Source organism: Cygnus olor, chromosome 10 (genome assembly GCF_009769625.2).
Source record: "Cygnus olor isolate bCygOlo1 chromosome 10, bCygOlo1.pri.v2, whole genome shotgun sequence".
NCBI lineage: Eukaryota > Metazoa > Chordata > Aves > Anseriformes > Anatidae > Cygnus > Cygnus olor.
The window spans coordinates 14,004,184-14,030,154 of record NC_049178.1 but is presented as its reverse complement, the minus strand read 5'-3'; the positions used below and the strand labels follow the sequence as shown (position 1 = coordinate 14,030,154).

The 25,971-nt window shown below is 35.3% G+C and overlaps 1 protein-coding gene across 7 annotated transcripts in view; it reads left to right on the top strand.

Annotated features, from left to right (window-relative positions):
• Positions 1-25,971, top strand: part of FHIT (fragile histidine triad diadenosine triphosphatase) — a 495,922-nt gene that overhangs the window by 18,427 nt on the left and 451,524 nt on the right. For 3 of the 7 annotated variants that reach the window (XM_040568622.1, XM_040568621.1, XM_040568624.1), the window contains exon 1: positions 3,854-3,934. The exons of 2 other annotated variants lie outside the window; for them this stretch is intronic. The gene's annotated coding sequence lies outside the window, so the exon portion shown is untranslated. Of the gene's footprint in view, positions 1-3,853; positions 3,935-7,519; positions 7,598-25,971 lie in introns of those variants that run through there. 2 more of the 7 variants (XM_040568623.1, XM_040568617.1) reach the window with 1 other exon arrangement.

The following is a 25,971-nucleotide window of genomic DNA, read 5'->3' as shown; positions in this document are numbered from 1 at the left end:
TTATACACTGTGCTGTTGGTAAAGGAGCTCAGTCCTTCACAGGATGTCTGCCTTAGGAACAAGCTTTTAATGTGCTCATTTTCATTCTGTTGCTCATGAGTAACAGGCTTCGGAAATATTTTGGTATTTTTAATCATGTGTTGATCTTCAATTTGTAAGGTAGGAAAGGTTTTGTTCTTCGGCTGGTGAGATATGCCATGGTACAAAGACACGAGTGTTTTATAAGCGAGACCCAGAGTGAGGACCTCATGAAAAAGGATGGCCAATTCTGCGCTGCCTTTGTGCAGAGCTAATGAGACGCATCCACTCCCCCTTACTGGAATGGGATAACTGGCAGATACGTGATGCAGAAATAACCATCAGGTCTCTGGATAAAGTTAGTGTGGTGTTTAAGGGTGGCTGCAGTGCTGGCTACTGTGGAAGCCTGTTGTGAGGAAGAGTGGTGGCTTTAGTTGATGTGGCGGAGAAAGGGGTGTGAGGAGTTAGAAACCCTTCCATGGGTGGGGAAAGAAGTCAGCGGCCTCTGTTCTATGCAGAGAATGGATGCAGTAACTAGTAGTAAACTACAACACATCTGGGTTGAGGGGGAAAAATGTATGAAGAGTCCTGAAAGCTAAATTCTGTTTTCAGTGGCTGCTCAGGTACATCATTTGTATCTGTGAAGACTGCTGGCATCAGACCGTTGTCCTGACCCTTATGACAGATTTGGAAAATCTTCTTTTTATAGACATATATATATATATATATTTATTTTTTTTTAGTATTTGTCTGGTTTTATTGTGGCAAGTTTGCCTCTGTGTGAGGTATTTATTAAGGAAGGTTGTAACTCAAGCTTGTCTTGGACAGTGAGGTAAATGGACCTGCTCTTCTCTGTGACTACGTGTTTTCATGTGGGAAAAAATATAACTGATATGATGTTCTGCTCCAGATACTCAAAGTACTGATTCAGAGGTATTTTACCACTGGACACTTCTGAATCTATTTCTAAAATAAGTGACAAATAATTCAGAGGTGGTGCTAATGTAGTTGAAGTAGTTGAGTAGAATGCCTTTTCTGTGTGCAAATATTGTCATGCTCAGTAGGTGATAATACTGCTTTTTGCTCACTGATCTTTTTTGCTGCATGTAAACCCCAACTATTGTTGCTATAATGATTAAAAAACTAAATACATAAATTAGTGACCTTCACATGAGTTCTCAACACCTTGTTCTGACAATGGATGCTTATTTTTTAATGCATGATATAATGGCCATAATGAGATTATTTTTTAACATTGTTACTTGTTCACTTAATGTATCTTATAAAATACAAGAAGCTTACAATTTCTGCAACATTGATTCACAACAATGACCAGCTTAAAAATGCATGCAGAAGTTGGATTTCATTTAAATTTGTGCTTCTGTTTTGTCATGACATACACAACAAACGCTAACAAATCTCTTTTTCATATAATCTGTGCCATTTAAACTGTGGTATTACTTTTTCTTCTATAAAATTTGTTTCAGATTACTCCAGTGAAATATTAAAATTCAGCTTTTGATGCATTGGAATGAGTGAGTTCCCACTTCAGTAGTCACAAAATTATTTGAATGTTTGTATGGGCTTTTGCTTGTCTTTAATATTACAAATAATGCTTTTTTTTTTTTTTCCTCTATAAGTTCTCAAGCATTTATTCAAGCCTTATTTTTTGGAACTCTCTAAGCCTGTATTCATACTGCAAATTAATATTTTGCTTTGTGTTTGTGATTGATCATTTGCAATCACGGTCTGAGTTTGCAAACTACTGAAATGTCCCCAAATACAAGTGAAGTAGGAACATTCCAAGGTTTATGATTTTTTCCTTCTTCTCTAAACCTGACATCTAAATGTTCCACAGACGTCAATTAACTGGCCCTCATAGAGCCACAGAAAATCAAGCGATGTGTTAAAAACTAGTCTTGGAGCCCGAGATAGAGCAAAATACTGAACTCAGGTAACATGAATCTCAATCTAGTGACTAAATCTAGTGAAAAAATTATGCTCTCTGAATAAGGTCTGGAAGGTATTTGTACGTGAAGTGTAAATAAAATTTTCTATTTTTTATCAATTTATTTATTTATGAGCAATTTCGCAATTATTTAAAGCTAACGTAGATTCACTATTGTTTGAACTATCTTGTATAAAAGAGGACAAGTAAAGAAGCAACCTCTCCAGGGCTACTCTTACAGAAACATGATGTTTGTGTGGTGTTTTTTTTTGTTTTTTTCCTCCTCTCTGTCCTGTTTTTGGAAAATCTGGATCTTTACTTTTTGGCATTACATACAGGAATTATAAAAGCCTAGTAACAGTCACTGGGGAGGCTGTCATTTACATTTAAGATAATTGTGGAAGGCGGTAAAAGAGTTTTTAAAAGATTACTTGCCACTGCCTGTTTTCTCAGACTACCTACTGACTGCTGATGACAGCTACTTCATCGAGTTTATTGGTTGTAGCCTTTAATACAAGAGTTTTAAAGCTATTTATAAATAATTTATGAACAAACCAAATGGCAGCATACCTGTATTTCTGCTTAGTTAGCAATCAGGCCTATAGGAACATACTGACTTTGTAAACTTTGAATACTTGAAACCAATCGTTAATTAAAATTTGTGCAACAAAGTTCTTTCATACTTCTCTCTCCGAACTATATTTGTATACTCCTGTGGGTGCATTTTCAGTGGGAAGCTTTGCACAAAAGGAATGGGAAATGCATTATGTGACAAGAACCTCCAGATTCCCAGGATATTTTTTTTGTTTTTTTTCTTCTTTTTAAGTCAGTTCTTGTCAAGTGAATTTCATTCACTGAAAATTTATACTCAAACTGGAAATTCCTGTACTTTTTGATTAGGTGGTGGAGACCATCTGAGAGCTACATGTGGCTCATAATCAGGAAACTTAGTTTAACAGCTTTTGAGGACTATGACAGGGGAAACTTGAAAAATTTTGGAGGATTAGTACGTAAGTGACAAGCAAGCTAAAATTCTAAGCATTGTCACTACTATGTAAGTCTAGAAATTAAGATATATATTTAACACAGTCTTTAGACTCAGGGTTCAGTTTTAATAGCTCCTATATTGAAGAAGGGGAATAAAGTATTAGGATGGGAAAAAAAAATGAGCAGTAGCCAGAAAGTTGCATTTTGCTTTCTCTTAAATGTAAAGCGGCTTATTTGTTTCTGGTGGGTATTTTGTTATTTGTTTTAATTTTGTCCATTAAGCCCAATTCATACTAACAGAGATAATGTTTTCTTTTAACACTGTGCCTCAAGAGGGTCATGGTGTTACTCTGCTCCTGCAGCAATGATGTCATCTCTGTACGTGGACTATTAAGTTAGTTTTTTGTTCTGTTTTGTGTATGAAAGAAGAAGAATTTGTATCTTTGTTGTGTAAGAAGAGGAATTTGTATCTTTATGGTCTCACCCATTTGTGGACTTCTGTACCTTCAGTTCTGTTTCTGTACTGCACCTTACTAGAATAATGTTTAGATCTTTCCCACCATTGAGCAAACCGCTAAACCGCTAAGTCCTTTTTTTTTTTAGACATAAATTCCAGTGTATTTATTTGCTTCAGTTACAGATCCATTGGATTTATAAAATGTGAACTCTTCCTCAGCAATTAATCATGCTGGATCACTGTGGGGTGCTTTCCTGTTAGTAGGTTGGGAAGAGTTTATTAGGATTAGATTTAGGTCTATTTTCTAAATGGTTAGTAACTCTTTGCAGCTTATTCATATATTTAATTTCATATCTCTGTTAAATGCATAGGATTAAATTAGCTGTATGATTATTTTTTGGTTGCTTTCTGAAATACTTGTAACTCCCCTTTCTCATTTCCAGTCCCCATTCTGAAAACCACCCAAAACAGACTCTAAACTCTCTAGAAGATAACATTACTTTGGAATTGAAGAATCATACAATGTAAGAACTTACTTTCAGTATCTTCTTTTGAAGATATGTGCAATCACCTGTAGCATATCATCTCCTATTTGCCTATTGCTGCACAGTTGCACTGATGTGGAAATGTATGATGGAAAAGAAATTCAAGATTGTTGTCTTTTTGCTTCGTTGAAAATTATCTGTACTTTTACAAAGCTTTCAGAAAATTATTTGCAGTCCATTTAAGGAAGCTGGCTGAGCTATCAATAGATAAGTCAGGTCTTTTCTCATCTGAGATGTCCTTGACAGTAAAGAGTGCACTAGGCTGAATTTTCTACTTGAATTTAACAGCTGCAGTTGTTCCAGAGCAAGCACTGAAAAAAAGATGTTGTATATTTCTCCCTAGATCTCCTTTGCTGAAATGTTAATGAGAGCTGCTGAAGGCATTTATTTTTATAATATACGATGATATTTTGATAATTTTGGTTTTAGGGACCAATTTTTAATCTGAGATTTCTTTAGCTAGTCTGCCACAAAATAGCAATTGATGGCATTCCCCAATGAAAAAGATATTTTGAAGTATGTGTTATTAACTCTTTTTAGGTATTACAGGTAATCAGATGTTTTGGAATATCTCTGGTGTCAGAAGGTATGGCAGGTATGTGGGGGGGATGCTCTGCAGAAGTTTCTTATTCCAGTTATCTTCATAACGATAATGCCAGCTCTTATTTCTGGGTTTGTGGTCAGTGAGAAAAATGACAATGCAACATTCCCCTAGAAATCCTCTGTTTTTTTTTTTTTTTCTTAGTGTGAGTGAGATTAACATGGACTTTGAGAAAGAACGCTGATTATTTAAAGAATCACTCATGATAAAATATTTCCTTCTGGGAATTTGTGTTCCAGTAGATTAGCATTATTGATCATCCTCTCCTCACATACTCTACAGATGATTTTAGAAATCTGAAACTATTATTCTTTTCTTGTCTAATGTAATTACCAGTACAAAAAATAATCTAATTAGAAGACAACAAGGATGCATTCTAATTGTTCTAATAAATTATGCTAATGCTTTATGCTTGCAGTCAGGTTTAGTAAGAAATCATTTGACAAAGTGACAGCTTATCTTACACTGCTAGCCAAATATAACTTCAGTTTTCTCTGCTTGAGGCTTACTGCTATTAAAAATTTGAAGCCTTTTATTATTAGATGGGTTTGGACTCCTCAGGTATATTGAAGATTCTTAAAAATTCTCTCCCATACAATATTTATAGTGGCAGTTAACTGTTCTGTGTTAGTTGTCAGGAAACCAATCAATTTGATGATTTGGCCTACACAGTTTTAAAATAAGGCAGTAGGGCAAGAAACACAGTCAAACGATCAACCACTTCTGAAAGAATTAGTACTGAAATAGTTAATGCTAGCTAAGTCTATCTGCTGGGTCTTTACAAGGCATGTAATTGCACCAGGGAGAAAATGCACTTGGACAGTGTGCAGATGTTTAATCTCTGTTTAGCTGTTTCCCATCCTTTCCACGGATTAGAGCCGTTCTGCTCTTCACTGCAGGACTGTAGAGTTGGATCTCTGTAATAACAAGATGCATGCTTCCGATGCCACCCATCTGCCTGATAATTGGTCTGACATTACTGAACACATAATTGTATGTTGTTATGCAAGGATCACAAGGTGCCTACAGACTGTGAGGCTGCAAATAATTAACCCAGGACTGAGTTCTTTGCTTAAAATTAGTAAGATCATGCTTATGGCAACATGAGCATGACCAATATATGTTAAAACCACATGAAACAGAGCAATTGATAATATATTCTTCCCCCTCATATCGCCCTTTCAACAGTCTGATGATGTTTTCAATCTGTTTCCTTCTGCTGACACAGTATTTCTGGCCATTTAAATCTGATAGGTGATTTCTTTTTCTCCAGGAAGAAATGGAGTACTCATTTCTCACAGTAACTGATGCCTTCATTCACTCTTAATTACATGGAGTACTGAAGGTGGCACTACTTTTTTGTAGTATTATTGTCTCTAGGTCTGAGATGAGTGCCTGCTTGATCTATGATTTGTAGCATTAATGGGCTATATTTTAATTGTTGGAAAAAAAGGGTAATGAGAACTCAAACTATTAATAAATGCTTTGTTATAATTTAGAAACCTTTTCCCTAGACTTCACTTCATCTCTTCTATTTATTTATTTATTTATTGTTAATGGATCACAAGGTATAGATAAATATTTCAGCTAGGTCTGAGCTGTCTAGGCTGAGAAAATATGAAAGAAATAGTTTAGAGTTTTGTGCTGGCAACGTGAGAAGATCTGGATTACCTTTACTGGGTTTGCGAGAGGTTGTTGAGGGAGGCAGAAAAGGGTTGGCAGGCGTGATCAGTAGAGAGAGCACAAAGAGACTTTACGATGGCTTAACTTCTCTAAACGCTCTGTGTTCAAACTTCGGACTTTACAGTTTGAATGCCCACCCTGACTGATCAACAAAACAATTTTATTTAAACACTTTTGAAAGTTGTAGGGTGCTAAATTGTAGGGTGGTAATGTCAGCGAATAGGAACTGTAGTTATCCTACACTAGTTTAGTTCCATGGATTACCTATGAGACACAGTTACATATAGGAGGGATGGAAAGGGATGTAATTTCAATATTAAGCAAAAATAATATTGGTAAAAAATGCATCCATCCTTCTGATGGCTAGCTGAAACGGCACTGGGTTACTGTCTGTCTCTATAAGCTACGTGGCATCCTGCTATTAAGTATTCTTTGTAACTGTGTGCATGAAGAAATACCTTGGCCTTCATTTGCTTAATCTAAAATTCAAATGCTTGTTGCAGTGTGCAACTGCATTAAGAGTACTTAAACAAATTAAATGATTCAGTATGGTAGCTTTGAAAAATCTAATTTCCATGTGGGGCATCATTTTTATCATCTGGCAAGATGTCAAAACAGGAATTTTACATTGGCTGCTTTTTTGGTAATGTTTACTTTGCATTTGGTTCGCTTTATTGTTAAATGTCAATCCGAACCCAAAACATGGACCTGTTTGTTTAGCTCACAAATGCTTAAGTAATGTTACAGATTTTTAGTACACATGCCGATATTTACCTTCTTACTCTGTTCTGACCTTCTCTTTTATGTAGAAGTTACTGTGAGCTCTGCTGGAGCAACACATGTATTGATGCAGTTTTAAACAAGGATTTTATCTGTGGTATTTATGTAACTGCTTCTTTAGTGCCATTGCTGTTTTTAACATAACTATATATGTATGACATTTTGAAATATATACATTGCGCATATGGTACCTGGAAGATACCCTTGGTGTATTCAGTTTGTCAGTGACTTATTTTTGTCTGCTTCTTCTGTTGCTTTTACTATTCGTAAACAAGAATAATTTATTCCTTAAAAAGATTTAGCCTGTTTTCAATAATGAAGCAGCCTTTTGACAACCTTTAGGTAATATTTGTTCTAAAATCCCCAAAATTCATAAATTTATTATGAAGAAAAAAAGGTATGTACCTGGATACATCAGTAACTTATAGGGGTAATGACTAGTCAAGTTTGGTGAAGTTGCTTCTAGGATCGAAGTTAATTCTGTGTATGGCTGCCAGCAGGTCACTGCCTCAGGCTCCTTCGGTGGATGAACAAGAGCTTTAACAACAGTTCTGAAGGAAAGCTGCAGAGAGCTGCTGGTAAAAGAACTTTCCCCTTTGTTCATATTTTCTGCCTAACCTTGAGAACCTCAGATGTCATTCTTTTATTCCATTCCTTTTGGACAAATTTGGGCTGCTTTGAAGTTAACGGCAGCTTTGTCAGTGATTCTAGGAGATCTGCAATTCATTGCTATGTATGGTTTAGTTCATGAATTTAGATTGCAGAACAGTCTTTTCTTTCTTTCTTCCCTTTTTTTTTTTTTTCCAATTATAAGGGGACTAAAGAAAAAGTAGTTAAACCAATTCTGCATAAGGCAGCTATCAATCTGATTTCTGCAGCCGTGCAGGGAGGTGATCAGTACTACCACATGCTGCCAACAACCTGTTGTAAATCCTTTATAGGCTCTTAGAAAGCTAGTGCATAATTAACCTTTGCTTGAAAATATTCTCTTAACCAGAGAAGAAACCTCCCCAGATAAGCATGAAAAATATAATAGATGTGTCTAGATGTTTCTTTCCTGAACATTTTATTCCCAAGTGACATTGAGAACCATCAGGGTGGCAGCAACCTGCTCTGGAAGGCAACTTGTCTGAGCGATGTATTTGAGACCTTAGGGTTTCTGTGCAGCCTTAAATTTCACATACAGACCAAAAGAGTGTTTACTACTTTATAGCATGCAGCAAAACACAAGTTGAAATCTACAGTGTGGCCAAAACATGCTCTTAGTGAGAGAAAAGTGTATTCAGGAGAAACAAACAAAAAAATGCAAGGAAGTCAAAATCCAGTTCCACGAGTGGAGTTAGAGTAATGGATGTGGGAGCACATGCTGATGTAAGCTATATGTCTGAAATGATCAACCCAATTACTTAATTGGACACTTCAGTTGTAGTCTTTGGGCAAATATTTATTCAAATGCAGAGCTTTTGTTGGACTTAGTCTGGTTCCTTTTAGCTGTTTGTAATCCCCGTTTCTCTTCCAAGACTGCAAGTCAACAACATTTTCAGGTGTTTTTATCTGCGCATCTGGAGTTACTGGCAACCATCCTAGATACAGGAGAAAGTGACTTGTTAAAGGTTTTGCCTTATTTGACCAGGATTCAGAGCATTAATCTTGTTCAAAACACCCATTTTTCTCTGCTAGTTGAAGTATAGGAGGTACTCATTCATCCTTCTGAGAGACTTGGCAGGGCTCTTGGGAGCTACAGATTCAAATTTCAGCCTACAGAGTTGTGGGCTGGAAGCTGATTCCTGAGCTGACATCATATGCTCAGGAATGTATTACGTGTTTTTCTTTTTTTTGTTGCTGGTTTTTGTCAATATATATTAAAAATAAAAAGGGGCGGGGGGGGAGGCATGTTGTATGTTGCCGAGAGAACTGGCAGAGGAACTGTTTTAAAGAGGATGAATGTAATTCTAGGCCTTTCACATCAGAAGTGAGGCATGTCCCCAAAACTGGGGAAGATTAGCAAACGGGGCATGAATATTCTCAAGGTGATGAACTTTTCAATTTTTTTTTTTTTTTTTTTGGGGGGGGGGGTGTTTGTTTGTTTAATATGTTCCCTGGTTATTTGCCTTGCAGCAAATCTGGGAATACCAAGTACGTATGTCATGTTTTTTATCTATCTGTTTTCTGGAGAAAATATTCTTCCCAAGCACAGTCTTCTTGCGAATCCTGTGGCTTGATATCCTGCCTACTAGGAAAATAATGGTTTGGGAAGTGTCAGCTCTTAGTCCTACCTTCCTATAAACAAGAGGGAAGTTCTGAGTCTTTTTAAAGGTCTAGCTTTGCATTTTTCTTATAAACAAACGTTAAAAATTCAATGGGCTTTTTTTTCCTTTACTTAGTGTTGCTGGTTTTCTTTACTGAAACTTTTGAAATAGAAGAATTTTAGATGTGCCATGATCAAGAGAAGAATTAGACCAGTTCAATGTCCTTCTAATTTATGGTGATAGTTTTCCAAATTTGCTGTGTTCTTGTTCAGTATTTCTGCACTGTACAGCACCAGCTGAGTACCTCAAACAGTGCACTGTTGGATATTGCAACAACTCCCACATTTTTCTTAATGTTTTTCAAGAAATCTTTATCATCCTTCCTGTGGAAGACTTAAGAATTGCTCAAAAAATTGGCAATATTGGGAAAAACAAACAAAAAAAACACAGAAGACACATTTTTAGCTTTTGACCTGTAGACATCTATGAACCTTTAGTGTAAAGGTTCTGGACACATTGGCTTCCAAAACTTGATAATATTTTGATATTCCCATCTTTTTCACCCTCCCTAAACAGTGTGTTCCAGAAGTTTTTAGTATTACGTGCATAAATCAGAATTTCAGGGGAGTTTCATAGTGATGATACAGTGAGCATGTTATAAACAGACCTATCTTGAAGCACAACAATAAACTATTATTACATTCTTCCAAATGGTTTTGAAACTTCTCTCTCACCTTTCCTGAATTTTACCCCACTGTCTGATAAACATATCAAGCAGTATCCTAGGCTTTGCAGGCATTAAATTCAGCAGAATGTAAATTGTACTCTGTGTGTTTAAGTATTCTTTTGGCACTTTTTCTCCTCCTGTAGAATCATCAGACTTTGTTACCCCAGTGACTACCATTTACTAGTGGGCTGGAATTAGCTGCATGTGATACTGTTTTAAAAAAAATATCTCAATCAGTGCACTAGAAACTTTTAATATTATCAAAATTAATTGCCATTTTATTTATGATCTCACTTGATTGTATTATAGTTTTTTAATGTCACCAAACCATGTCAATAGCTGTTCAATAAACTATCTGTCCTAAATGCTGTATTAGAAGCTGCATTTAATTGTCTTCTATTAGCCACTGCCAATTTAAGATCAGTGAATAAATATTTCAAATAACTAAGAATTTCAGTTTTTAAACAATTGCTCTGTGCTTTTAATTCAGAATAAGGTCATCTCACTCCCACTCGATGGTAGAAACTTTAAAAATATTTGAGCTTCTGAACATATTTTCATTTTTAAAAATGTGGTAGATGTAACAGTACGATAGCCTCATTCTTATAAATTGAAGAAATGCAGTGCTGAGAAACCAAGCTGCAAAACAGGACTCACTTTGAAAACTGCCTTGAAAATCCAGAGGGGACAAAGTTCCCTGATCCAGAATGGTTGAGAGCTCTAAGTGGAAGGCTGCAAATAGTCAGTATAGACAAATAAGTGGGAGTATAAGAGCACAGAAATGGGTGTTGGCTGGCATGCTTTTTCTTTTTTGTTCAGCTGCTATTAAGCAGCTCTCATCCCTGAACTGCACTGTATTGCTTGGACACTGGACAGCTAATTCTCTCCTTTAATGACTTGTGGACATCACCTGAGCAGAAATGAAAGTTAAATCCATTCTGACTAGCTTAACTAATACAGACCCATTAGCTGTCACAGCTTTCTATGATTAGCCTTCAGTTTAGTGATTACAGAAAAACGTTAAATAGTCCCATTTGACTTTACAGAATAAAAGCAATTTAAGGTGTCTTTCAAGAGTTGTCTGCCTGCTAGTGTTTCGTTAGAAGAATCTAGTTTTGCATATCTTTAAAAAAGGAAACCCTGTGATTAATAGAATGAATAAAGCATGCAGTAAAACTGCCTCTGCAAGTCATATTTGGATTTTGATTTTTGTAGAGTAAGCTACAATTGTCAGCCCTTTCTCAGGAATGAAAAACTGGAATATCTCCGTGGCTAAATTGAAACCTTCTGGATGACATCTATGCTGTGCATATAGTTGATGAACTGAATACACATCCCAGAAGAATTTGATAAGTTATATTTGCCCCCACTGCCCCAGCTGGGAATGTATGACTGGGGTGGGGAGAAGGTTATGTTCTAGGTACTGGCAATATGTTGGTTGAGATTTTTGATGCAATGTGTAGTGCTAAATTAGTGACAAGTTCAAAAGACAGGAATGTGTTATGAAACGCTTCATAAATCAGAAAAAAAAAGTCATCTATGGAAAGAAGCATGACAGGCTTTCAGAATGGCTTTAGCCTTTAGACTCTTGTCTCAGATACTTTTGCACATGTTTCTTAGTGTTGTGGAGCTGCTTCATTCATTCCTTCTGGGACTTGATGAAAAAGGATACCCCACATCAATAATAATGAAAATTAGTCCACACTGAAATTTACCCTAGCTATTTCACGTATCTTACTATAAATCACTGGCAGTAATATGTTAAAGATATGACTAAGGATGAAAATACAGATGTTAATTTTTCAAATGTACAGTGCTTTGTACAAAGAAAAGTCCTTCTTGTTATTCCTTTTTTTAAAAAAATAGATGGAAAATGATTAGTCCCATTATGTGGATGTGCTTATGTAATAGATTATAAATATATATGAAACCCTCCTTAGAGAAGATACAGTCTTTATTCCAGTGGTTTTAGTAACTTGCTGAGATGACAAATTTAGGAAAAAATTATAAGCCCTAAGAAATGAATTTATCCTTCTCTCTTTAACATTTCAAATGCCACATCCATGTGAAAATCTCCTGATAGATGCATAAAATTTTACTTTCTGCTTTGGTTTTCTGTATTTTTTTTCTTTGAGCCTGTTTCTTCTCTCAAAGACACACAGTAATTAATAAAAATTAGTAATTTATTGCTTTAGGTTATAAGTAAGAACACACCAAAATGAAACAAGTTTCTTAGTGCTCCTTATAAATAAGGATGTCCTGGGTTTTGTTCTGCAGAGGGACCAAACCAACCTGAGTCTATATCTTTGACTGGGTTTTGTATTCTGCGTTCTTTACTCCAAAAAATCAAAATGCTGTGCCTTGAAGCTACACCACAGAATAAAAATACATGAAACTGAGAACGAATGGAGTTTTAATATCTTGAACTGAAAGTCTGCCTGTTACCTCTGACAGTATTTTTAAGTACCTTTCATACATCTATCTGTTTTAAATTATGATTCTTATCATTCTAAATAATGATACTGAGGGGCAAATATATATGATGTCAAAGAATGCCAAATAGAAAGAAATATCGGTATTGCTCTAAAACACACCTGAAATATGTTCTAGTATAAAGCTTTGTAATTAATAGGTGGGTAGGCTTTTTGTTAATATACGTTTCTGTCAATCTCTTCAAAGTGTTGGCTTGAAAGCTAGTGTATGCGTGTATATATATATATATATATATGTTTTTATATATATGTGTATGTATTTATATATGTATATATATATAAAATAGCAGGTCTCTAAAGTTACCTATATGCTGTCAAATTGCTTAGCTGGAAAAATATGGGAGTGCTTTTTTGCAGGATAACAAATAGAAGTTTTTAATGGGATTAATGAGGAAGATGAAATATTTTGATGTTTCTTTTTATGTGCTGAAGAGGATTTATTTTTTTATTAAAATTTCTTTTAACAGTTTGGGTTCTATGATTATAATGGCTTTCAAAAGGGCAGTATTAAATGAGCTAGCTGTGAATGGGAAGGAAAAAAAAAAGCAAACTATTAATTCCTGGAACACTAGTGAAATCACCGATGGATGCTTCATTGCTCAAGGGAAGTTGTTCTGGATGTTTGTGGCCATGCATTTTATCCTTCCCAGTTCTATGAGCTAGGGGCTCTAAATTTTTTAGTAAAGGTAGTCTTCGCTTATTTTCTTTTCTGTGTTCTTGGTTATGTGTATACTAAAAGCTACATGTGACTCAGCATTGGTCCCTAGTGTTGGGCCGTGGACTTTTAGGACAGGGAATATGGACTGTTTTGTGGTTATGGAATATTTGAGACAGGAGGGTTCATTCTCACTTGATCCATAGTCACTAATATAATAAACAGCATTAATTACTAAAAAGCAGCAGTAGGAGTCAAAGGCAAGCAAACAATTACTCGAACTGTTAATGTTATCTAAGGTAATGTGAGAGCAGTTGCTCAGGAGCTCAGCTTTAAGTCTCAAGGAGTCTGTCCCTGTGGTATAGCCTTCCTGCAAGGGTTGCAACTGGAATGATTGGTTATTGCTGCTTTGCTCCAGACTTGGTTTTACAGAATTTTTAGTGACTACAATTCAATTATCCATGAATTAGTTTATTCCCATTTTTTCTTGGAGGTACTTTCATTACCTTCTCAGTCTCAGGGAGATTTAGTGCAGATCCCGAGAATGATGCTCAGGCAATGCTCTCAGCAGCTGAAACTAGAGCAGTCCCAAGTGGTCTTACTTTTAGTGTACTGAGGTTCTTCTGGAGGCATTTTCATTTAGGTCTCCAAACACGTACTCCTGGGTGTCAACTCTGCCATCTACCAATTCTTATGCAGATACAAGTACGAGAATGAAAATCCTAGGATCATCATTAGCAGTAAAGTGTACCTTTCTGCAGTCCTATATTTTAAAATACTGTGTCACTACCAACCAGAGCTTTTTATTTTTTCAAAACTTTCTTCCCCATTAATTAAATTTTTGATTACACTTAATTTAGTATACATTTTTGTTAAAATTTTATGCATTTGAGAAAGGTGTTTTGACAGAATACAAAATCAACTAAAGTATGTATTTCTCCTTTGTTCTGATTTATTAGTTGTCTATCTGGAGCACTGGAATTAGTTTTCTGTTTAAAAAAAAAAAAAAAATCCTCTTTGTACCTGTGTATGTTACTTGTGTGAAACCAGAAGGGTTTTATTGGAGGACGGTAAATCATATTGATGTCAACAGAACAATAGACAAAGTACTGACAGAAAAAACTGTCTCACAAAATGTGCACCTTGGTTGAGGGATTTAATAGAATCAACCAACTACCTCTTAGAGTCCTTTTCAGTGTTGTTAAATACTCTGTGGACTGACAACATGCCACATTATATAAAGTCTCTTCATGGTGATTTTTGTATGTATGCTTAGAGAAATGATGTCACTAATTTTCATAGTAACATGGATTATCGCATATACTTGTTTCCTAAGTATTGGTAGATTTTTTACATCAGGTTCATATTTCCCAATAACTCATTATCAAATCACATTTGGAATTACTTAGGTAAGAATGCAGTCATAGGTTTGGTATTACTCATGACCTTCACCAAACAACAAGAGGCTGCTGCATCCATCTTATGCATGACAGGAATGTTTAATCGCCATTCTCCAGTAATATGCTAGTGTAATATGAGTGAAATGCATACGGTCATATTGTCCCTTCCCTGCACACTACGAAATCACCCTAATCATCCTCACAGTGAACTATATGGTTTATATTTTTTTTCCATGTCCTTGTAACTACAATATTTGTGTAGTTAAAATAGGTCTTAAGAGGGAGCTTCTATCAGTATGTAGAAGTGAGATATACTTTTCCTTTCATGTATTCTTTGGACAATGCGGTGATTTACTGTGTAGTAGTTGGAAGTTAATGTTTTAATTTCATGTAACCATTTCAGAAGTTTGATTATCTCAAGCTCTGCTATCTGTAAGCATAAAGAATTGTGACTTGTTTGAAAGAACAGATCTAATTAAAACTCATGATCTTTAGGATATTCTGAAGTTTAAAATAAAATCTGAATGAAGAATTGTAATGTTGAAGTTTCTCACCAAAGAAATATTAGATCTGTGAAAGTATTGCTTTATAGCAACATGTGTGTTTACTGATTATCCTAAATACACAGTATTGATGGTAATGCTTTCCAATCGTACTGTTTACTAAACAGAGATTTTAGCAACTGGTACTTTGGCAGGTAGCTAATAATTGATGCTCTAAATCATTAAAAATTTGTTTTTGATGACTTGATATAGTATATATTTCCACTATAAAGCAATATATACTTTTGTAACTGCATGTAGGAGGAAAAAAAAAGGTTCCCCAAACTAAACCGCTCTATTCTGATGAGTTCAGTAAGATTCTCATGGAGAACACACATTTTCCCACCCAAAGAGCGTTTATGGATGAATTTTTCTGTCAAATAATTTGTGACCCTCACTATTAAATACATCTAAGGTGCATTTTCTTCTTCCAGATAAAAGACTGAGTAACACACAGAAGCGAGCCTGCGAACCCCTAATGAAAGTTTCTATTTCTCATGTGAACGTACTTCTCTGTTCACTGAGACATAAGACCCATCAGTGATTTCTTCACATGGTCCTGACAGCAATGAACAAAGAAATTAGTAACAAAATCCACATGGCTAATGTATCCATTTTCAGTACCTAGTTAAACAGTGTTTGGAAACGCCTTGAAAAATAAAAGTTAAGTCACATAACAGGAACCTCTATGTATTTCTAAATCTGTAAGTTTCCCCTTTGAACTGGGAGCACAATCGTGTGCATCAGAATGTCTTAAAAAGAAACAAAGGGATTACAATAGAGCCAGTAATGCAAACCAGCTTTAGGTACTCAGGACACAGGCTGTATATAAGACTCTGTGTTTGAAGAAGCGATTAAGCTTGAGAGTCCAACCCCCAGTGGACAGATCTGGGGTGAGGGTTATTTTGTGATCTGTGATAGAGCTTATTCCTCTGTCTCTTCCAAAAACATTTTAATCCGATCACAACAGCAGATTATATGAAGCCAAGAGGCTTGGCATTGGTAAAAACAGTGTACCCAGCTGCACACTCTAACCTCTGAAGAGAGATTGCCTTTCTGGTAAAAATCTGTTGTGAGGTGCGCTCAAACTCAAACCTCCTGCCACTCTCTTCTGCTTACCCCTGATATGAAATAGACCTTAGGGTACATAATCTTGCAGTGTGAAAGTGTGCTAATATGTGCTTCAATATTTTATACACTAAAGGGACAAAAATACCTCCCACCAAGTTTTCCTAAATCTTCCCAAATTTTCCTCTGTTCTTTCCCTGCTACTCTGTCTGTAGTCTTCTGCATCTTCTAATTCTCCACCAAGCTAATGTTATTTAATGGTCAGCTGAACTGTGTGGTTGATGTACCTATGTATTTTCTAAAATTGATATTTAGACAAAACAGAGAATTTCAAGACTTTAAAGCCTTCAGCTTTTTTCATTCAAATGTGTGTGGCCATAACGGGACCTGAAGCAATCCCATTATGTAACTGGTAACTCCTTAAAGAAGTTGCATTGTGAAATCAAGACCTTTCAGTAATGAACAGTTCATCTTCCCTGATTTGGGAAGCAAAGAAAGTTCTTACATTTGGGTTTCATCGATGTTGTTCATCCTTGATAGGGTTGCGGGCCTGCCTTGGTAAATTGCAGTAGAGTACAATGCAAATGATCCAAGAGTCAGAGTATGTGGTTGGCAGTGAATTTTTGGAGTGTCAAAGCCTTGGGTATATGATCAATTATTAATGGTCTCAACTATCGGGGATGGGGAAGTGGACTATGCTTCCATTCTTTAAACAAATTTCTTGGTTAATACAGAACTTATCTAGTCAGTTGATTTGTCATTTCTGGAGTACTTCTCAGGCTCTGAAGTCATAAGAATTGTGGTAGCTCAGCTGAAAGGGGAATGAAAGAGGGCGTGAGGGAGACAGAACAATTTCAAAGTGGTAAAATGCTCTGTTTTGTAGGCACATCAGCCAGAAGAGGATAGACTGAAACTTACACAAAGTTTCAAGCTATATAAGAAACACATTAAGGCTTGTTAAGCATGCAAATGGTTCAGAAATTCAATAACCTTCCCATTATGAATACGAACAGGTAAAGATAAAACATTTGTTGGGTTACCTCTCAGGTTCTTTGATCATCTTGGATGAGTGAATTAGCTAATACAGAAATGGATTTATCCTGCCTTAGGGTGGAAATATGAACTAGATAATATCCTGAGATATCTGCTTGCCCTTTTGTTCACTGAATGGCATAACAAGAACATGCTGCAGTAGAGTGGGTTATAAAACCCCTCTCTCTCATTTGTGTTTTTGTGAAGACAAAGAATTATCATCAACCACTTTAAGAATAAACCCATTATTAAACGTGTAATGTGAAAGGAAAAATGGTTTATTTGTAAAGCAGTGGATACACTTTGATTAATTGTTAAGCATTACATAAAAATTCTTTTTAAAATTGCTTCTTGTGCAGCAGTTTAGCTGTGGAATGAACAACTCAAGCAGTTGATGTATTGGCAGATACATACCTAGCAAATGAGTTCTAAATTATTCACTTTGATTACCAGCAGTTATCACATATGTTGATATTTATCCCTTTTCTTTGTATAATGCAGAAGATAATCTGTTGTCAACACTTCTTGGAAGTAACTACTCCTTTTTGGTGTTGGGAGAAGTTTCTTTTTCATTTTGAGCTTTTTTCGAGGATTTTCTCCTTGATTAAATGTGATTGAGAATTGTTGCCTTTTTTTTTTTTTAAGGTCACTTGCAAAGGTGAAACTAAATCTTAAGTTGTACCCCTTATTGTTAATTGTAATTTCTTCTTGTTTTCCTCCCATAAGCTAGACTTTGCTCTAGAGAAGTGAGGTCTTGTATAGTGGAGGGATACCCAAAGGTGACAAAGTAACAGGAGGCCTTTTCATTTTGCTGACAGAGGAGCAAACAAGTGTGTCTTCCCCAGTCCCAGATTTGCAATTATGGTGAGAAAGAGACACATGCTAGAAACTGAGTCTGTTGGACTTAGCTAGCTCCCCAAAGGAGATAAAAAGAGAGATTTGAATGCTGAGACTTGTTTTTATGTCCTCCTCTTTTACCTCTCCCTTTAGCTTGGAAAGGGGATGGAAGGTGACACTTTTGCTTTGTTTAGCTGGTGAAAACATGTGCAACTGATAACCACTAGTTCTGCACTGATGTTGGAGATGTACAAGGGACAGGTGCTTATCACGAAAATGAGCAGCAGCTGATTGCCAGGGAGCATCAATATTGTCTTGAATAAAATACCCAACAAATTCCAGACAGCCAAGTATATTGTTTTTAGTCTCTATTTCATCTGTATAGATATGGTTGTTCAAATGCAGTGACTTAGTTGTTAAGCTGTTCAAATTACTTTCTTCAACTGTCTTATCTTAAGAGTACTCTTGATGGATAAGAAATGTGCTGTTCCACATCTTACAATCAGATCACCTCTGAAGAACAATTGGAATAGATGTGTAACATCATTTTTTTCCCACTTAATTGTTCATTGAAATACATTTAAAATGTTTCTTCTAATAAGCTATTAATTTTCTGAAGTCTTTTAAAATAGTGATTGTATCATTTTAGATCTTTGCAGGATAGTGTACAACGTTTCATACAAGTTACAAATGAACATTTTTGTCTTTACTATATGACTTTTACAGTGAAATAAACAAATGTGCTGTCAACTTTATGCTGAAAGATTAAACAATTTGAGAGCCATTCAACTTCTGTGTGCTTTCTAAAGAACACCAATTATGGTAAAATTTGTTCTTTTTAGCAACATGATTAAAAGGTGATAACCCAAGACCAACATTTTAGAAGAATATGTTAGCACTGATAACAGATGTTTTTTTCCACAAGTACCTTCTCTCTTAAGCATGCAGGTGGCTGTGGTTAGAAGAGTTTTTCTGTGTTGCATATGATGGGATAAAATGGGATTTTTCTTGGAATCCTGTAATTTAAACTGTTTTATTGTGATCCCTTCGCTGAAGTACCAATTATCTGAAGCTGTCTTGACTTCATTTCACTTGTTTCAATAAGACTTCTTATGGTGAGAGTTATTTTTCACTTTTGAAATCATATATATACATGAATGGGGAACAACGATGATATCAAGCTTCTTTTTGAACCTTCCCAAGGTTAGGATTCTAATGTAATTTGAACTTTCTTAGTCTTTTCTGCATTATGATGGTTTCTCTTCCCTATTCTGCAGTTGGTCAGAACTTCTGTTAAAATAAATAAATAAATGAAAGTTCTGATACGTAATGTAATGGGGTTCAAGATGATGATCAGATAACGCTGGCCTTTCCTTACCTTAAATTCATGTCTAAGTTCATTAAATTTCTTGTTATATTTGACACAGGCTCCTTACAGCCTTATAAACCATAACTGTTTTTTTATATATTTAAAATTCTTATGTAACTTGGCATAAACTATAATTTAAAATTCTCATATAACTTGGTATTGTTAATTTCTTTTCCCAAAGGCTAGACCTCATTTCTCTATTTTTTTAAGTTAATATCCCAGATTTTTCAGTACCTGTATGATTGAGTGATTTCTTTGTATCTTTATTTTTGCATACTTTTCCCAAAGCAGTGTTAGGAAATACAAACAGTGTTCCAAATATGCTTTGAGCCTCATGTATGCAATAGATAACGTTCTTCTGACTTACAATATCCTCATACATCCAGCTATTCAAAAATATGTAAATAAGTAGTAGTTGTTGCATTTGAATCAGCAGTACCATAGGATTAAACTTTTAGTAGATTTTTTTTTCCCTGTAGCTTTTATTTAAAATATGTTTCTTTATAATTGGCAACTAAAGAAATGATCTCATTTATTGGCATAATCTGCACTTTAAAAAGTCAGTTCAGGTACCAGAACCAATCTCTTTTTATCAAATCAATTTCTGTACAAGTTCATCTACCTGCTTGTAAAGCATCTGCACAGAATGGTAATTTATCAAGCTTAATCCGTGAGAATTTTCTCTCAACTTTGCAGTAGTGATTTAAGCTATTTTTGGTTCTGTAGGAATACATTTATAATAGGGAAAAAATCTTTAAATTCTTTGTTAGAACTGTTGCTAAATACCATTTTATCTAAATTGTCTTTTATATTTGAGAGTTAGCTGATAAGGAGTGTCTCTTACAATACTACATTCATAAGAACTAGAAGTAAAGATAAATAGTGTCCCATGTTCCTTTATGGTCAGTGCTTTCTGTAATATCAGAATTGTTTACCAAATTATTGGTAAATGCTTTTCCATTCTGAGTCCCTTGAGTATCTTTTAATAAAATCTTTACTTTTTTTTTTTTTTTTCTTCCCCCCAAAGCTAAGCTGCCTTGCTGCCTTGGAGTCTTGAGAAGGCAGTGTTCTGTGGTATAAGCTAAAACAGATCTGATTCTGATGAAGTAGATGTGTAGGAAGTGAGTCATCTGACACCCGCTTTACTGGCTCCTTGGACACTTAACTAAGTAATTACCTTAGTAGCTCTATTACTGCTTACACTACAATTAGTGATCTGTGGATACTTTTTTGTGCCATTTTCCAAACCTTACTTTATTATTCCTTTTATGCGCCTGAGAATTCTGTTTGTATCTATACAACTTTATTGTTTATCTTCTGAAATTAACTCAAAATACAAAATTTTCTTGGTTTTGATTGCGCCATGCTGCAAGGCTCTTTTGTTGAGGCTTCTGTTGACTTCCTTTTCCTTCCTTCCTGTAAAGGAAGGGGCCAATTTAATAAATATCACATAAAGTTCATTTTTTTTTTTGCTGCACAGAATGATAGAAAACAGGCATTGTAAGGAAACTGTCCTAAAGGTTAGTTAGATAATCATATTCTCTTTAGAATTCTGTGGTTCTTTAACTGTATAGAAGGATTATGAATTTTACTATAAATGGATTTGAAGCTTTCCTTAGAGCGATATGACACTGGGGTGTTTGTTAAACACGCTGGTTTTATCTCTGTTAGGGACTATAAGATATTATCTAAAGGAATATTATTGTGGTGCAACATAAGTTATAATTCTTCAGTTTCTTTTTTTGTTTTTCTTTTTAATACCAAGAAATCCTTGTTTTTGTTGTTGTTATTTTACTTTTTGTTATAGGGAAGTACTTTGGCTATTTTTCAAGTCCCATCAAAAGCCCGTCCTGGACAGCAGTGTCACTTGATATCTCACTTTTAACTACTTCTTTTCCTGGACCCTTTTTTTTTTTAATCCTGGTAATAATCCTTCCCTTTTCTATCTCAAGCCCAGTTGTGCAAAATATCAGGTCTGTGGCATGGATAATGAGAATGAAGAAGTTCCCCTTTAGTAAAAGGGCTTCAGGACTGAACCACATTGTTTGTTTCTATCTGTATGGTTCTGGATTTTAGGGCAATGATTTGTCTATCTAGCCCGAGTCTTGGAGGTACTTTATTTTAGCATCTATTTTTTAGCTATATATTTGAGTTCTGTGCCATCCCAAAAATTCAAAGTTGAACACACTGTTCAACTGTACAGATGCATCCAAAAGTGAGGTGGTTGTTGTTGTTGTTATTATTATTATTATTATTATTTATTGTATGTAACATTGGATCCCATATCACTGTCATTTCCTGACTCTGCAAAGTAAAGGATCATCACCAAGGTGTACTGTGGTGAGAAAACAGCAGTAAGTAGGGTTTAGTAATGACTTCTTTGCAGAAAGAGACAGTAGGATAAAGAAATATCTCAGGATAAAGAGTCCTTGTTAAATAATACGGTAGATTTAAGGATTTTCTCTGAAGATGAGGAAAAATAATTCCTGACTCTGAAAGCATGTTTACACACAAAGGCATGCTCACACTAAAACAAAGGCTAATTCGTAGGCCCTGCTTTTGTCTGCGGCATGTGGTTGGGCTGTTTGGCACACTAAAATCCAGTGCAGGATCCAATCCCCCATATACGGATGAGTAAAACATTCTTGTCGTAAGGGTCTAAAGAGGGAGGAATTGAGCCATACTGGAACCTTGATTTGTTTGAGAGAGCTAGTGAAAAGTCCCTTAAGATTCTGTTGTTTGTTATGAGTCTGTAATAGTTTTCACTGAATAAAACTTCCTAGTTTTGCCTTATAAAAACAAAATTAACACATTAAAATGCGTTAATATGCAGAAAATCTCGCTTTCTAGGTCTTAGACCATAATTTCGTCAATTCTGATGTCCCTAGCATTGGATCACTTTTCTGTGTTTGCTCGCAGATAGCTAGCTGGTAGCCTTTCTGAGCTGAACAGCCTGTGCATACAAAATATTAATAAACCAGAAACATATAGTTCCAAGACAAGCAATTTTAAAAAATCACATTATGTATAGTTAATGCCTAACTGACCTTTTCTGCTGTTTCTTAAATCTCTTAAAAATTCATCTAATTTCAAAGCCAGAGTATTAGCCCATTTATATGTAAATTGCCTTTAATTCATGCGTTGATTTGAAAGACTAATCCAAAAGATCCTTTACCACAGGTGACCTTTTTGACACTGTACTTCTGGGGAGACTGTGAAGTGGTTTCTTATGACCTCACATCCACCTGTAGCATAGCATATTCCTACTTCAGTCTGTATAAATCAGCCATAAGTGAGTGGTTTTCAAACAACATTGAATTATTAAGACTATAACTGTCTTGGTTACTGTTATAGTTAAAATAACTCCCATTTAAACCAGTGATTACTTTATATTGGTTTTCTTGCTTAGTTTAGATGTCAAACATAATTAAGGTATCTCCTGATTATGCCCTTTGCATAAAAAATAGTAGGATAATTTAGCTTTTAAGTGACAGTTTCCATAAACTGTAAATTTCAAAAAATATTCAATATTTATTATTGTCCAGAATATCATGTCACCACAACAGTTGATGGAACAAATATACTCTTTGACTTTAGCATTTCCTTTAATAAAGGTGAAATATTCCCTTTTCACGAGATAGTGGACAAAATGGAATTATGATATGTTAGGATGTCCGTTCACTGTCCTGAAAGTATCTCTTGAACATCTGTTGTAGTGTAAATTTTGCTGCAAAGACTGAAGAATCACGTGGCTTGGAGGACAGCATAATTCACTATTTTCTCAGTGTGGCAGGTTATTACTGGGAAGTTGCATACTAATTCTGTTGAATTGCAGCAGTTTCTTGTTGCTAATATATAATATTGAATAAAATAAATCCCATTTTTGTCTCTCTTTACAAGTCAACTTCATTTTTTTTTTTCAGTTAAAGCTTCAGAAGAAACAGTACAAATATTTAGTGTTAAAGGTTGTTAGGTACTTCCATGTTCATCAATGAGATGACAAACGATGTGATATTCTCATTACATATTTTTAGTTATGATGACTTTTTTTTTTGTACTAGGGAAAAACGAAATCTGCCTTTTAAAATCCATTTAGGCAATGAAGCGTACCAGACAGTGCATTTTTACATTATTATTATACAATAAGCAAAGATTATTTTTGTGTTGTATGCTTCATATAAGACATAAAATACTTTACACTGTGAATTATAATAAAGGAGTAACACTTTGCCAAGATGAGAAAAATATGCACAAATTTGTAGTAATAGAAGCAAAAAAGAGGGGAGAGTATGGTCTTTGTCTATATCACATTTTTTCAGTCATGTCAGGATAAATTAGTCTTAATGGTCTTTGTGGGAGGACAGGCCTGTCTAATCTCTTTTGACTAAGGAGATTTCAGAAGAATGAGAACAAGATAGAATCAGAATGGTGTTTTGTCATTTGTTGGGGGGGAAATTAAGAAAACCACCTAGCAATCATTATTTGCAGGAAATTATAAATTGTTGTAACATTTGAAGACCTAGTGTAGTTTTAAATGCAGAGTAATTCAGTACAAGTTAATGTAATTATGGGAGATATGATGAAACCACACAAGAAATATTGATACTGTGAAGGAGATACTTCTAAAAGTGAGGTTTAATAGTTCAGCTATCCACTTACCTGCTATTTTAGCTATAAGTTGTTATAGATATCCTAAATCAAACTGTGGAGCTTTCTTACCATTAATAAACTCTACATCACTACTGGGTGCAGACAGTTCCTTTTCCTTCTGAAACCGTGACTAAGCACTTAATTATCTGGAGTTAATAGAGTTACCTCTGCATATAAGGATCAAAAAGGGTTTTGTATTATATAATAATAATGAAAAAAGATAATAATATAATGATAATATAATATAATAAAAAAAAATTGATTAGGGTTGAACAGATATGTATATTCAAAATGTAGGGGAAAAAAAATATAGATGGTGGGAGGAGGTCCCAATTATCTGATGTTGTCTTGAAGGCCTGAGGAAGAGCTGGACTGAATGGCTGTAGCTGTTCAAATCACATGCATAAGGGCATACGTTAGTATCCTTGTATAGTTTGCTTATGCATGTGATTACCCTTATTATTTGGTATGGCAATACAGTTATCTGCTTAAAAATTAGAGATAATTGGGTAATTAAAGGAATAAATGTAGGAAAAGCTACCAAAAATTAGCTGCACATGCCAACAATGTGGTGTTTGTTGCTGAGCCAAGGCCAAGAACTGAGCCGTCTAATGTGAGATTGATAATTCTGAATATTCTGGGTTTGAAGGTACTCATGAAAAGCTTGAAATGGTAGTATTGGATTTCATTACCAAACCCAGAAGGTGGTGTCCTTGTAGAGGTTACTTTGCTTTGCTGTTATCACAGTGTGATATGATAAGGAGTAGGATGTTTTTTACTGTTACAGAGTGTCAGCTTTGGGGTAGAGATGAAAGGAAATAAATACTTCAGTTTGTCTTGCACTGGTGTAAATACAGACATAAATATGGTTATGTATTTGTTTATATACATGCTTCTGTTATGCAGACAACGGAATGCAAGAGTAGTGGTATTAACAAGTGAATAAAAGTAAGATGAGAAAAGAAAGCTTTGGTTAGTGTTAGTATTTAAATACCCTCATTATCTATTTCCCCTGTCTTGATAACTGAGTGGTAAATAAGAATGATAGAACATCCTGAGTTGGAAGGGACCCATGTGTCCAAATGCTGGCTCCACACAGGACCACCAAAAATCAAACCCTATGTCTGAGAACATTGTCCAAATGTTTCTTGAACTCTGGCAGGCTCAATGCCATGACCACTGCCCTGGGGAGCCTGTTCCAGTGCCCGACCACCCTCTTGCTGAAGAACCTTTTCCTGACATCCAGCCTGACCCTACCCTGTTGCAGCTCCATGCTGTTCCCCCAGGTCCTTTTGTCACCTCCTGGAGTGTACGTGAGAAAAATGAAGGAAAAGCACAAAGTCATCAAATGTTGAGTGTGTTTTGAATTAGTGAAAAATACGTGCACTATTAAGAGTGATAAAACTTGCTTATTGCCTTGCTATAGTTTATTACTGCAAAGAGTCTGTCTCAGTGACTACACCCTTGCAGAAAGCCATGTCCATTACTCTCCCAAAGCCCTGGACTGGGGTTCTGTTCAGCTGATACAAAAAATTTTGAAGAACGTTGATATTGGGTACTAGTGCAGAGAAAAGACTTGAATTTTCAGATGTTTCAGATTGAAATGATTCAGCTTCATGTTTGTGTGCATACAAAAGCATGTAATGTTTAACAGTTGTACATACAAATTCATCTGCTGTGTTTACTGTGTGCTAGGTATATAAAATTAAGAACTTAATCTGTTTTTCTTCAAAAATTTAATTGATATTTCTATTTAAGTGTAAGAGGTGTTCCAGGGTAGAGTGATGCTGAACTAGGTATTAGAACTTTGAATACATATGAAATATTAGCTGGAGCTTCCAGGATCCATGATTTGAATTCATTGCATCCCCATTTGACTGTTGCTTGATGACTCTCTTCACCACAGTAGACAACAAACATCTCTCTCAACA